The sequence below is a fragment of the Schistocerca americana genome, chromosome 7, assembly GCF_021461395.2.
Source record: "Schistocerca americana isolate TAMUIC-IGC-003095 chromosome 7, iqSchAmer2.1, whole genome shotgun sequence".
NCBI classification, from domain to species: domain Eukaryota; kingdom Metazoa; phylum Arthropoda; class Insecta; order Orthoptera; family Acrididae; genus Schistocerca; species Schistocerca americana.
In genome coordinates this window covers 53,830,221-53,846,380 of record NC_060125.1, presented here as the reverse complement: position 1 = coordinate 53,846,380, position 16,160 = coordinate 53,830,221, and positions in this window count along the sequence as shown.

Sequence of the window (16,160 nt, the reverse complement as noted above, 5' to 3'; positions counted from 1 at the left end):
TAAATTTTGCTGTAGTACTGTCAATCAGTAAGACTTCATAATAGCAGATTCCAGTGGAAGATGGAATTCTCGTTGACAGGTTTAGAAACGCATTTTGTCTGCTGAGCTGAGCGAGCGAGCGAATTCGTGACGTACGCGCCGCGGCCTGTCTTTCTCGTGGGCCTCGTCTGGAGGCGGGAAACAGCTTCCGTTCTGAGCTCTGGAATCTTAGGCGAATGTTCATATTGAGGGACTACGTGACTGTAAATGGTAGATAAAAAATATTATGCAAATCTAGTAGCGTGAAAAGAGTAAAAAGTAAATTACTGTCGTCGGCGCCTTTACTCCGAAACAATTACTTTAGAATTTACGCAGTATGAAGGGCGCTACCATTTATAAAATTTATGTTTTCATTAATATTATTTTGCTTGTGGCAAACGAGATGTTGACGAGCTCTTGTAAAGGGCAATCAATTTAGTTGCACAGAAATTGCATGCAGTACCCGACATAGGAGACAGCGCGCGATAGGAGAACACTAGAGTTAATTACTTTATAGATTCTTAGAAGCAAGCACCAGATTCAGACAGAGCGGCGTTCCATTTTAGGAATGTTAGAAGATGCAACTGACTCATATCTACTTAGATAAGCAGATGATAGTTATGGTAGAGTTAAATAGGCAAATCAGGAGAAAACGATCAGGTGTAACAGAAAACCTACTACATGATGAGAAAGAAGAAAATTTCCTTTCAGAATAACTCCGAACACTTATTAACATCTTGTCATTCGCACACATTTCCTTAGTACTGTAAATTATACAATTCAAGAAGAATGTTTAATAACATGTACGTCTGGCACCAGTCGTTGTAGAATCAGCCACGAAGTCTTCATTTTACTGTTTCATTAGCAAGTGTGCGACCCCTGAGACTACACCAATGAATTACGAATAATTTAAATAATTTACGTTATACGTGTGAGACACTTTCTGACTTCTGACGTCAACTTGTGACAGTCGAAGCCAGAGAGCCGGGCGAGTCTATGACGGAACAGGAGGTCGGGGACAGATGAACTGGTGGCCCCCAGTTACTTGGCGTGAGAGCAAAGTGTGAGTGGTTGTGTGTAAGGAACGGGCCGGTGGTTCGGTTTGGCGGAAGTGGCGGTTGGGTTTCGTATGACAGCCACCATGCGTCTAAAAGTGGCTTGACTGGGGGATTGACCGGTTTAATGAATACGAAGGAGTTATAGAGATACTTACTGTCATTGTGGTATCATTAGTAATTCGTTACGCAAGCCGTGCAGCGACCATACGTGAACTGGTTTCGGTTTACAGTATAACTTTTCGTACCGGTTTTCCTGTGCGCTTGCTCTACGTAGCGCACCACAACGGACGAGCTGCACAGCGGGTTTATCAACAACAATATCCTACTCGCCGTATCCCGCATCATACGACCTTTGCCGCTGTGTACCAACGTCTGCGTGAGACCGGGTCATTTAGCAGATTACCTGGACAGGGACGCAGTCACACGGTAAGAACGCCGCAATTTGAGGAAGCTGTCTTGCAGCATGTGGAGCGGGATCCTTCAATCAGGACTCGTGCAATTGCTCGTAACATGGGGACGAATCAGGCGAATGTAAGAACAGTCCTTCGAGAGCAATTGTTACGTCCATTTCACTTACAGCGTGTCCACAACCTGGAACCAGTTGATTATCCACCCAGAGCACAGTTTTCGCAGTGGTACCTGGAAGAGTGTGAAATGCATCCCACATTTCCATCCTCTGTGTTGTTTACCGGTGAAGCAACGTTCGGGCGTGATGGAGTCTTCAACATCCACAATTCGTATGTCTGGAGTGAAGATGACCCACATGCCACAGTTACTAGCGCTCATCAAGTGCGGTTCTTCGTTAATATGTGGGTGGGTGTTGTTGGGGACTGTTTAATTGGGCCGTATCTGCTACCTAGGCCATTAAATGGCAGGCACTATTACAATTTTCTCGACAAAGCATTGTCAGAATTGCTGGAAGATGTCCCGCTCCCTAAAAGACAACGCATGTGGATCCAACATGACGGGGCGCCGGCACATTTCAGTCGTCGTGTGCGTCGATTCCTCGACCGACGGTTCCCAGGAACGTGGATTGGCAGAGGTGGTCCTGCACCGTGGCCTGTTCGATCCCCAGATATGTCCCCTCTGGACTTTTTTGTGTGGGGAGAGATGCGCATCCTTGTTTAATTAACTTCTGTTGCATCAGAAGAGGATCTGGTTGCCCGGATAGTAGCAGCATCAGGAACAACTCAGGATACTCCTGGGGTTTTTGTCCGTGTCAGACAGAACATCCTCCGACGGTGTAACCTTTGTTTACGTGTCAATGGAGGCATTTTTGAAAATTTACTGCAACTGAAATTGTGTTGTGTTAATGTGTTGTCTCTTGGTCACAAAAAATGGAAAGTGTTTGTTGGTTTAATTAATTTGCCGCCAGATAAACCTTCCTCTACCGGTTAAAATAGTCCTTATAGGAAAAAATGAGATTAGGGAAAAATATCTGTTGTGATGTCCCCTACAACCTCCCAGAGTTTGTCGGTTTAAATACTTTTCACCCTGTATACATACATTTACAGGCGACGGAGCCTGTACTCCGACGCTCTGTAGCGTCGTTGGATGACGTATCCGGACATTGCGTCCAACTCAAAATATTCAGTACTCACTACAAGTGCTAGAAGTTTGTAACGGGAATTTCCGAACGCCCTGTGTATGAACAGTGTTAACGAGCGGTGCCTACAGCCGAAAGAATCCTATCATTGATGAAACACATCAGTTCAAATGGCTCTGAGCACTATGGGACTCAACTGCTGTGGTCATTAGTCCCCTAGAACTTAGAACTAGTTAAACCTAACTAACCTAAGGACATCACAAACATCCATGCCCGAGGCAGGATTCGAACCTGCGACCGTAGCGGTCTTGCGGTTCCAGACTGCAGCGCCTTTAACCGCACGGCCACTTCGGCCGGCGCACATCAGTGATACTAGGAAATTTAACTTCTGTGTCAGCTACCCAATTCACGTCAATCTTTTACAGAAACCGTAGTCCTTTCACCATCGACCATTTGCACTGAAAATTTTGAAACACGTACATATGTAAGATACCCGTGTGGGAGACTTGGTGATAGACAGCTTCAAAGAAAACTGGAACAACACCGCGAGTAAGTAATGGATGCAGAATTCACTATGCTATATACAGAATGGAGTCATGCGATGGAAACCGTTGTCCGAGACAGACATTGATGTGAGATTGTTCATAAGGTTATGTTCGAAAATTATTTTTAACAGATAGAGAATCGATTAGCGAGAGCATCAGCGGTCGAAAAGCTGTTATAGCATCAGTGACTACAGGTGTTGCAACGTATATTATCGAAACAGCTTAGAAAAGAATTATTAAGTATCTGCGTAGACAATATCAAATATGCAGCTCTGAGAACTAAGATATGAATGGGAAGTGGACAAAATGAAAAGCAATGTACAAAGCTCCTTCGTCATGTATTGCTGAGGGCTACGAAAGGGCCATAGTGTTCCAACTCCCATATTACTAAATTTTCTATGAAATCGAAGAGACCTTTATCACGGATTTGAAGGTAGTATAAGTCTAGTTTACAGACAAATACAGAATAAAGCAAAAGTGAGCGTAATGAGAACAATGCAAGAAGCGTTCAGTGAATTCGTAAATAAAATTATGCCAACCAGTCTCAATAAAAAGCCTAACAAGTTTTGGTGTCACGCAGAGTCAGTAAACGATTAGACATGATCTGCTGAGTCTCTCAGTGACCGTACTGGAAAGGAAACGGGAGACAACTGCAAGAAAGCCGAAAAACTGAATTCGATATTCCAAAATACAGGGTTAATCTACATGGTGGACCCATTTTCAAAATTTCGTAATTATTTAAGTACAAATTCAAACGAACAAGCTTTATGCCAATGAAAACAGGAAGTTTCAAAGTTTTTTTCATAATGTTTTATATCATTTTAATAAATTTAATAATATGTAATAATTTGTAATTAAATAGTTTTTAATAATTATTTAATAATTAGAAATGCGATAAATGTTATAAATGTTCAATGTGATCACCGTTGGCTGCTCGGCAAACGTCGACGCGGTAGTCAAACTCATTGCACACACGTGAAAGCGTACCTGCTGTTACTGAGTGTATGGCAGCAGTGATCAGGTTCAGATGTGTGTGAAATCTTATGGGACTTAACTGCTAAGGTCATCAGTTCCTAAGCTTACACACTACTTAACATAAATTATCCTAAGAACAAACACACACACACACCCATGCAAGAGGGAGGACTCGAACCTCCGCTGGGACCAGCCGCATAGTCCATGACTGCAGCCCCTTAGACCGCTCGGCCAATCCCGCGTGGATTCTGCAGATCGTTCAGAGTGGTTGGTAGATGTGGGACGTAAACAACTTCCGTCACATAACCCCATAAGAAATAGTCGCAGCGTGTGAAATCAGGACATCTCGGTGGCCAGAAGTGCAGAGCCAAGTCCAGCACTGACGAAGGGTGTCATTCAAAAAGCCTCGTTCATCACGGTGCCAATGGGGCAGAGCTCCATGCCGATGGAAAATGAAGTCCTGGGAATCTTCCATGACTTAAGGAAACACCCACTGTTATAACATGTCCAGGTACGTGATTCCCGTTACAGTTCTTTCCGCTAAGAAAAATGGTCCATAAACCTTTGTACGGGATACGGCACAGAACACGTTGATCTTCAGTGAGTCTCTTTCGTGTTGCAACGGTGAATGTGGATTTTCCAAATACCATATACGAACATTGTGTCTGTTGACTTTACCACTAAGGTGGAACGTCGCTTCATCGCTAAAAATTATACGCCGTAGAAATGCGTCATGCTCCATCTTTGCTAGCACATAACCACAAAATGCGAGACGCTTCTCTTTGTCATTGGGGTTGAGAGCCTGCACAAGTTGAGATCGGTAGGGTTTGTACAGCAAACGCCGTCTCAGAACTTTCCATAGAGTTGGTTGGGGTACTCCAAGTTCTCGATTGGCTCTATTGGTATACTTACTGGAACTGCGCAAAAAACTTTCTCGAATCCGTCGGACATCATCCTCTGCCACGCTGTCGGCCTGTGCTTTTCCCTTTGCACACACTCCCAGTCTGTTTAAATTGCTGTACCCAACGGCTAATGCTTTTTCGAGTTCCTGGTTGAATACCGAATTTGGCACGAAATGCCCGCTGCACTGCAATTTGCGACACACTTTTCGCGAACTCAAGATCGCAGATAACCTTGTGTTCCACAGTCGCAATCTCACTGACAACTGAGTGAAACCAAAAGACAGCGCTATTGCCACGCGAACTCTACCGGCCACTTCTGAAACCTCACCGCCCGCCTGCCGCAGCCCGCCAAAATCTTTGAAACTTCCTCTTCCCATTGTTATAAAGCTTGTTCATTTTGAATTTGTAGCTGAATACATACGAATTTTTGAAAATGGGTCCATCACTTAGAATAACCCCGTACTTTTACAGCGGAAGATACTAATACAGTTTCCCTTTCAGTCATCACAGTAATGACGAGATGGCACATATTGAGATAAACGATTGTGGGATATAAAATTAACTAGAACTGCTGAACAGAGGAAAGGCGTATGAACCAAATGGATATCTGTGAAATACTACAGAGGCTGTGCGAAACATATTGCTTCCTTGATAGACGCAGATCGCTAACAAAGAATGATAACCATGAAATTATAATTAGAGGCCTCTATCAGTGACTTAGGCGTATTGTACAATTGTGAAGACTGTTTTATGCTCAAGTAATAGTCCAATACTCGTTAATGATTGGCCCCATTATGTTCAATACACGGAGCTGGACTATTCCGCAAACAGAATCTTGGTAACAAGTTCGTTTGCGTGGCAATCTTCCGCAGCAATAAAACCACCTTTTCTTGTTGCAGCTCAAATGTATTTCCCTCAGGCGCGTTTCGCCTTTTTCTTACTCTAATGCACCATCAGTGGAATCTATAAGGATGCAGTTTTGTGATTTTTAGATTATCAAACAGTTCACGTCGCGATTTTTTATGCAACACTTTCAGAGCGGTATGCTTTACTTTTTGGACGCTGGGTGAACTTTTTATGATCTTTACATATACTTAGGTACAAAAAAAAAATACACACACTTCAGCTCTCTCTCTCTCTCTCTCTCTCTCTCTCTCACACACACACACACACACACACACACACAATATAAACATCATGAACAGAAGTTGGTTTCGAGGATGTACCTCGTTCGGTTGGTAACGTAGATAAACAAACCAAAGAGGCGGAAACACATAATGAAGTTAACACTATTTATATTGTTAAAGGAACAGCGTCCGAAGAAATAGCTCTATCTAGTGGCAAAAGAATAATAGTACACAACAAAAAGAAGGAGAAACTTAGTGAACAGTGTGAAAAAGTTCGGAATACAAAAGTGTGCTTATATGTCGCTAATAAAGTGGTAGTGAGACCTCCAGACTAGATGAGAGGAAGCGCAGATCACAGCCAACAAATTACTTATTTATATAAAAAATCGCTAAGTGAGCTGTTTAATAATCCAAAAATAACAAAACTGTATCGTTATAGATCCCACAGATGATGCCTTACAGCAAGAAAAAGGCGAAACGAGTCTGGGTTCAAATGGTTCAAATGGCTCTGAGCACTATGGGACTCAACTTCTGAGGTCATCAGTCCCCTAGAACTTAGAACTACGTAAACCTAACTAACCTAAGGACATCACGCACATCCATGCCCGAGGCAGGATTCGAACCTGCGACCGTAGCGGTCACGCGGTTCCAGACTGCAGCGCCTAGAACCGCACGGCCACTTTGGCCGGCAAACGAGTCTGGGAAAAATAAATGAAGTTGCAGCAAGAAAAGGCGGTTTATGTACAAAACAAGAATCTTGGTAACTCAGCTCGCTGTTTTTGTCCTTAAGAGCCAAGCAGCCGTAAAGGCTTCCATGTTCAAACCGTGTTCTTTGACTTTCGCAAGGCATTCGATACAGATCCGCACTGCTGTTCAGTGAGTTAAATACGAGCTAACCGAGTGTCAAATCAAATTTGTTACTGGAGTCAGGAGTTTGTAGCAGACTGGACACAACATGTTGTTCTGAACGAGACAAAATTATTGTTTACCATACGTATGAATGATTTTGGCCGAGCGGTTCTAGACGCTTCAGTCCGGAACCGCACTGCTGCTGCGGTCGCAGGTTCGAGTCCTGCCTCGGGCATGGGTGTGTGTGATGTCCTTAGGTTAGTTAGTGTGGTGTCACCGCCAGACACCACACTTGCTAGGTGGTAGCCTTTAAATCGGCCGCGGTCCGTTAGTATACGTCGGACCCGCGTGTCGCCACTGTCAGTGATTGCAGACCGAGCGCCGCCACACGGCAGGTCTAAAGAGACTTCCTAGCACTCGCCCCAGTTGTACAGACGACTTTGCTAGCGATGCTACACTGACAAATACGCTCTCATTTGCCGAGACGATAGTTAGCATAGCCTTCAGCTACGTCATTTGCTACGACCTAGCAAGGCGCCATTACCAGTTTATATTGAGATTGTAATTCATGTATAATCAAGAGCGATGTTCTCCAATTATGGATTAAAGTTAAGTATTCCAGAAGCTATGTACTATTTTTGGCTACTATAATTACTTTACCTCATTCCAGACCTCACGCCAGTCTGCGTGAGCTCAAACGTGTGCATTTCGGCCTCCTCTAGCAACACGGTGTTGGCCCTTCTGCCAACATATCAGTTAGGTTTAGGTAGTTCTAAGTCTAGGGGACTGATGACCTCAGATGTTAAGTCCCATAGTGCTTACAGTATAAATGATATAATGGATAGTGTCACAATATCCATGATGCTCTTCACACACATTTTGTTCTATAAGAACGTTGCAACACCGAAGGCGAATGGTCAGCTATGGTTTGTTGGGAGAGTCTTAGGAAAGTGCTGCTCATCTACGAAGGAGGTCATGTGTAGAACATTTCAGCGACCTGCTCTGTTGTTCGGTATCCCCATCAGCCAAAACGTCACAGCAGTTAAAAGTCGGGCTGCTAGATTTGTTACTAGTAAGTTTCGATCAAAATGCAAGTGTTATCGAGGTGCTTCGTGAACTCATGAGGGAATCCATGGAAGGAAGACAGTGTTCGTTTCGCAGAACACTAATGAGAAGAATTTGAGCGTAGGGATATGCAGCTGACTGCATAACGATTCCACTACCTTGAACATACACTGTGTGACATAAAATCTGACCGGCAGTCGGCCACCACAGAGTCTAAGTCCGCGCCGATCACGACAAGGGACAGCCGGCCGCAGTGACCGAGCGGTTCTAGGCGATACAGTCTGGAACCGCGCCACCACTGCTGTCGCAGGTTCGAATCCTGCCTCGGGCATGGATGGTGTGTGATCTCCTTAGGTTAGTTAGGTTTAAGTAGTTCTAAGTCCTAGAGGACTGATGACCAGAGCAGTTGCTCAGAGCCATTTGATCCATTTTTGAACGACATGGGACAAATAACATGCCCACGCTGGTGATTGACTAATGCTGTCTCCATAACCTGGCACAGTTCCTGCAGGAAGCCTTGACTTCGGTTCCAGGTGTTACTGTACGTCTAGTCCCGTGGTCTAGCAGTAAACCGTGCGTCGTCTGAACAGAGCGTCTTGGAGTCGAAACTGCTCGTCGCCTGAATTTTAATAGCGTCTTCCGTGTAATGGCAGGTCCTGAACGAGTCTCGCGTGCCTCACTTTTTCACGCCGGTAGCAACAGTTCTGCGAAAATTTCTTGGCACAGCGCCTGCCCTCGAACGCCGCATGCGCCAAAGAGCGCCCTGAGACCGATATGCCAGCAATCGACAGCGGCAACATCGCCCCGTGTCGCAAGCGCCAGCAACCCATTACTGCTTTGGAAACTATAAAACACGTTGCTGTTATTGAGAGACGCTCCATAAAAAGTGTCGAAGTTTTGTATATCACGCTCGAGAGCAATGGAGGCAGGTGATGGATTTTAGCCGGCCGCGGTGGTCTCGCGGTTCTAGGCGCGCAGTCCGGAACCGCGCGACTGCTACGGTCGCAGGTTCGAATCCTGCCTCGGGCATGGATGTGTGTGATGTCCTTAGGTTAGTTAGGTTTACGTAGTTCTAAGTTCTAGGGGGCTGATGACCACAGCTGTTAAGTCCCATAGTGCTCAGAGCCACTTGAACCATTTGATTTGATGAATTTTAATACACTACTGGCTATTAAAATTGCTACACTAACAAGGGAACATCCCCATCGCACTCCCCTCAGATTTAGTTATAAGTTGGCACAGTGGATAGGCCTTGAAAAACTGAACACAGATCAATCGAGAAAACAGGAAGAAGTTGTGTGGAACTATGAAAAAATAAGCAAAATATACAAAGTGGGTCGTCCATGCGTAAGATAGGCAATATTAAGGGCATTGTGAGGCGAGGAGCGCCGTGGTCCCGTGGTTAGCGTGAACAGCTGCGGAACGAGGGGTCTTTAGTTCAAATCTGCCCTCGACTGAAAATTTTGCTTTCTTTATTTTCGGAAAGATATGATCTGTCCGTTCGTTCATTGACGTCTCTGTACACTGTAATAAGTTTAGTGTCTGTGTTTTGCGACCGCACCGCAAAACCGTGCTATTAGTTGACGAAAGGACGAAAGGACGTGCCTCTCCAATGGGAACCGAAAACATTTGATCGCAAGGTCATAGGTCAACCTCCTGTGGAGGAATCGGTTGACCTATGACCTTGTGATCAAATGTTTTCACTTCTGATATATTCTATACGACACTGGTGACAGCATGTGCGTCACATGACAGGAATATGTTGTCGACCCACCTAACTAGTACACTTGGCGAATGGGTAAAAAGATTCTTCTACCTTGCCCGATTTAGGTTTTCTTGTGGATGTAATAATCACTCCAAAAAAAGTGATGAAAACATAAGAGTTTGTCACATAAACTAAAAATAAAAAGTTAAAACTTTCGGTCGAGGGATGATTTGAATTAAAGACCTCTCGTACCGCAGCTGTTCACACTAACCACCGGACCACGGCGCTCCTGGTCTATCACTGCCCTTAATATTGCCTATATTACACATGGACGACCCAGTTTGTATATTTTGATTATTTTTTCATAGTTCCACACAACTTCTTCCTGTTTTCTCGATCGATCTGTGTTCAGTTTTTCCAGGCCTATCCACTGTGCCAACTTATAACTAAATCTGAGGGGGGCGCGATGGGGAGCTTCCCTTGTAAGAAGAAATGCAGATGATAAACGGGTATTCATAGGACAAATATATTGTACTAGAAATGACATGTGATTACATTTTCACGCAATTTGGGTGCACAGATCCTGAGAAATCAGTACCCAGAACAACCACCTCTGGCCGTAATAACGGCCTTGATACGCCTGGGCATTGAGTCAAACAGAGCTTGGATAGCGTGTACAGGTACAGCTGCCCATGCAGCTTCAACACGATACCACAGTCATCAAGAGTAGTGACTGGCGTATTGTGACGAGTCAGCTGCTCGGCCACCATTGACCAGACGTTTTCAGTTGGTGAGAGATCTGGAAAATGTGCTGGCGAGGGCAGCAGTCGAACATTTTCTGTATCCAGAAGGGCCCGTACAGGACCTGCAACATGCGGTCGTGCGTTATCCTGCTGAAATGTTGGGTTTCGCATTGATCGAATGAAGGGTAGAGCTACAGGTCGTAACACATTTGAAATGTAACGTCCACTGTTCAAAATGCCGTCAATGCGAACAAGAGGTGACCGAGACGTGTAACGAATGGCAACCCATACCATCACGGCAAGTGGTTGGTTGGTTGTTTTGTGGAAGGAGACCAGACAGCTTGGTCATCGGTCTCATCGGATTAGGGAAGGATGGGGAAGGAAGTCGGCCGTGCCCTTTCAGAGGAACCATCCCGGCATTTGCCTGAGGTGATTTAGGGAAATCACGGAAAACCTAAATCAGGATGGCCGGACCCGGGATTGAACCGCCGTCCTCCCGAATGCGAACGGCAAGTGATACGCCAGTTTGGCGATGACGAAAACACGCTTCCAATGTGCGTTCACCGCGATGTCGCCAAACACGGATGCGGCCGTCAGAATCTGGATTCATCCGAAAAAATTACGTTTTGCCTTTCGTGCACCAAGGTTCGACGTTGAGTACACCATCGCAGGCGCTCCTGTCTGTGATGCAGCGTTAAGGGTAATCGCAGCCACGGTCTCCGAGCTGATAGTCCATGCTGCTGCAAACGTCATCGAACTGTTCGTGCAGATGGTTGTTGTCTTGCAAACGTCCCAATCTGCTTACTCAGGGATCGAGATGTGGCTGCACGATCCGTTACAGCCATGCGGATAAGATGCCTGTCATCTCGACTGCTAGTGATATGAGGCCGTTGGCATGCAGCACGGCGTTGCGTATTACCCTTCTGAACACACCGATTCCATATTCCGCTAACAGTCATTGGATCTCGACCAACGGGAGGAGCAATGTCGCGATACGATAAACCACAATCGCGATAGGCTACAATCCGACCTTTATCAAAGTCGGAAACGTGACGGTACGCATTTCTCCTCCTTACACGAGGCATCACAACAACGTTTCGCCAAGCTACACCGGTCGACTGCTGTTTGTGTATGAGAAATAGGTTGGAAACTTTCCTCATGTCAGCACGTTATTGGAGTCGCCAGCGGCGACAACCTTGTGTGAATGCTCTGAAAAACTATTCATTTGCATATCACAGCATCTTCTTCCTGTCGGTTAAATTTCGCGTCTGTAGCACGTCATCTTCGTGGTGTAGCAATTGTAATGGCCAGTAGTGTATGAAGAGTATTGTATTACACTAGTATGCAAGGCATAAGTCACTTAGACAGTGCACTGACACCACTTAGTTCCAGTAAGATGGCTGTAGTGGCATTACGGGCAAAGGTTAAGCACATTGTAGATGGCGGACTGGAGAATTGTGTGTCTAGTAAGTTGATTAAGGTTTAATGTTTTAATAGCGAAATTCGGAAAACGCTGAGGAAGCAGAGGCTGTTGCACTCTCCGTTCAAAAGAGAACGCGCAAATGACGACAAGCTAAGGGTAGCAGAGATTAGAGCGTCTGTGAAAAGTGCTGTGGATTGGCAAGAGAGCCAACCCACTATGAGAGGAAGCCGAAAGGCACGCGTTTAGCTCACGCAGGCTGGCGTGAGGTCTGGAACAGGACATGGAAGTTAGACTTTAGCAAAAAAGGACGTAGCTGTTGGAATAAACTTTAATCCGTAAATGGTGAACATCGCTCTTGACGGTAGGTGTTTTACAGCATCGGTAGTAACTGATCATGGCGCCTTGCTTGGTCGTAGCATATGACGTAGCTGAAGGCTATGCTAACTATCGTCTCGGCAAATGAGAGCGTATTTTGTCAGTGAACCATCGCTAGCAAAGTCGGTTGTACAACTGGGACGAGTGCTAGGAAGTCTCTCTAGACCTGCCGTGTGGCGGCGCTCGGTCTGGAATCTCTGATAGTGGCGACACGCGGGTCCGGCGTATACTAACGGACCGCGGCCGATTTAAAGGCTACCACCTAGCAAGTGTGGTGTCTGGCGGTGACACCACAAAAAGAGCTGAGTGCAAAGCGTAAAACAACTACCACCGTCATACCTTAATAGAAGATCCGGCAGAGAACCCGAGAAAATTCTGGTCCTATGTAAAATCGGTAAGCGAGTCTAGGGCTTCCATCCAGTCACTTGTTGGACAGTCTGGCGTGGCTGTTGAAGATAGCAAAAATAAAACAGAAGTTTTAAATTTCGCGTTCAAGAAATAGTTCACTCAGGGAGTCGTACAAACATACCGTCTTTTAAACTTCGAACACAGTCCCGTGTGGACGACTTAGCAACGAGCATGGAAGTTCCAGGACGGAAGAAGACGTTGTTATTGAGGAACGCTGCTGAGAAAGTTTAGAGAACAGGCATTTGAAACTAACTGTAGAATGATTCTGTTGCTACCAACATATATTGCGCGTAAGGAACACGAAGATATGATAAGAAAAGCTAGTGCTCATAAGGGGGTATATGGGCAGTCGTTTTCCACTCGCCGTGTTCGCGAGTACAACAGGAAAGGAAATGACTGGTAGTGGAAGAGCTAGAATCTGCCATGCCACCTACGAGACTTGCGGAGTAGGTGTGTTGATATGGGAAGGTGTGGCTCAAAATTATTGTCGCAGTTTATAATCCAGTCACAATGCCCCCCTACGTTGTTCAGTTTTGTTAATAATGCTTTATATACCGTTTCTTTTCCTGGTAGACCCATTATTCATTCAATTTTTTTCGTCAGGAATTCCCATGTTTTCGTCAAGCCACATTGAGCAACTGGTGTATTATAATTTACCGTCGTTGTTCGACATCTTAATACAGACGTATGTGATAAACTGTCCGCAGCTCGTGGTCGTGCGGTAGCGTTCTCGCTTCCCACGCCCGGGTTCTCGGGTTCGATTCCCGGCGGGGTCAGGGATTTTCTTTGCCTCGTGATGACTGGGTGTTGTGTGATGTCCTTAGGTTAGTTAGGTTTAAGTAGTTCTAAGTTCTAGGGGACTGATGACCATCGATGTTAAGTCCCATAGTGCTCAGAGCCATTTGACCCATTTTTGTGATAAATTATGTGGATAATTTGCAATGCAGGTACCCGCCCATTTTGAGGTCCAGATGTGGATTTATGGAGAAATTAACGCTGATCGAAAGTTATATTTTAGGTACTTAAATACATTAATGCCAATAAAACTGCCTTTTTTTGAAGCTACCCAAATTGGAAGAAAGTTGCTAAAGCCTGTGTCAGCAAATTTCTACAGAAGTGCCTAATTGCTGTTATACAGATTTAGCACAGATGAACAATATTTACTTACTAATTATTCCCCTACATATGGGTCCTACGTGAGGAACAAGAGTCAAATTCGTATCGTTGATGGTTAAGTCGAAGCTCTTCAGACACATTCGAATAGTGACGGTGCTTGGTATTTACAAAGCAGAAATCTGTGACTATCAACACAGCTTACTGAGTCGAGCTCATGAGAAGACTGAATGCTTGAAGTTTTTCTTCATATTTTGTTAAAGAAATTTCTTCTAGCAGTTAGCAGCTCCATTAAAGAAAACAGAGAACAGTCACCTGGAGTGCATTCATCTGCACCGCGACTGCCACTGACAACTCACACTGCCCTTGCATCGCAAGACAAGTGCAGAAAAACTGAGCTAACGAGACACTTCTAGGAGCAAGTCTCTCTCATCGCAATATTCGTCATTGAGCCTCCTAATCCAATGTTAAGGATAAGAAAAGTTGTCACATGTGTGAAGTAAGACATTTCTGGAGTCCGAAAATTAAGTTTTATGTATTAATCTCTCATCTTACTTCAGGATTGCGTTGCATAAATTGTTGAAGTGGAAAGGGAATGCCAAAAGACTTCAGCGGAATAGTTAAGGACCACATGCGGCAGTAAATGCACTGTCACAGGATTGAAAATATTTGCAGTCATGTTGCCAATCCCCAGCTGTGCTAGGGGTACCTACACAGGGTGTTACAAATAGGTACGGCCAAACTTTCAGGAAACATTCCCCACACACAAAGAAAGAAAATATGTTATGTGGACATGTGTCCGGAAACGCTTACTTTCCATGTTAGAGCCCATTTTATTACTTTTCTTCAAATCACATTAATCATGGAATGGAAACAAACAGCAACAGAACGTACCAGCGTGACTTCAAACACTTTGTTACAGGAAATGTTCAAAATGTCCTCCGTTAGCGAGGATACATGCATCCACCCTCCGTCGCATGGAATCCCTGATGCGCTGATACAGCCCTGGAGAATGGCGTATTGTACCACGGCCGTCCACAATACGGGCACGAAGAGTCTCTACATTTGGTATCGGGGTTGCGTAGACAAGAGCTTTCAAATGCCCCCATAAATCAAAATCAAGAGGGTTGAGGTCAGGAGAGCGTGGAGGCCATGGAATTGGTCCGCCTCTACCAATCCATCGGTCACCGAATCTGTTGTTGAGAAGCGTACGAACACTTCGACTGAAATGTGCAGGAGCTCCATCGTGCATGAACCACATGTTTTGTCGTACTTGTAAAGGCACATGTTCTAGCAGCACAGGTAGAGTCTCTCGTATGAAATCATGATAACGTGCTCCATTGAGCGTAGGTGGAAGAACATGGGGCCCAATCAAGACATCACCAACAACGCCTGCCCAAACGTTCACAGAAAATCTGTGTTGATGACTTGATTGCACAATTGCGTGCGGATTCTCGTCAGCCCACACATGTTGATTGTGAAAATTTACAATCTGATCACGTTGGAATGAAGCCTCATCCGTAAAGAGAATATTTGCACTGAAATGAGGATTGACACATTGTTGGATGAACCATTCGCAGAAGTGTACCCGTGGAGTCCAATCAGCTGCTGACAGTGCCTGCACACGCTGTACATGGTACGGAAACAACTGGTTCTCCCGTAGCACTCTCCATACAGTGACGTGGTCAACTTTACCTTGTACAGCAGCAACTTCTCTGACGCTGACATTAGGGTTATCGTCAACTGCACGAAGAATTGCCTCGTCCATTGCAGGTGTCCTCGTCGTTCTAGTCCTTCCCCAGTTGCGAGTCATAGACTGGAATGTTCCGTGCTTCCTAAGACGCCGATCAAGTGCTTCGAACGTCTTCCTGTCTGGACACCTTCGTTCTAGAAATCTGTCTTGATACAAACGTACCGCGCCACGGCTATTGCCCCGTGCTAATCCATACATCAAATCGGCATCTGCCAATTCCGCAGTTGTAAACATTGCACTGACTGCAAAACCACGTTTGTGAAGAACACTAACCTGTTGATGCTACGTACTCATGTGCTTGTTGCTAGTACTGTAGAGCAATGAGTCGCATGTCAACACAAGCACCGAAGTCAACATTACCTTCCTTCAATTGGGCCAACTGGCGGTGAATCGAGGAAGTACAGTACATACTGACGAAACTAAAATGAGCTCTAACATGGAAATTAAGAGTTTCCGGACACATGTCCACATAACATCTTTTCTTTATTTGTGTATGAGGAATGTTTCCTGAAAGTTTGGCCTACCTTTTTGTAACACCCCGTATATCGAAATGTT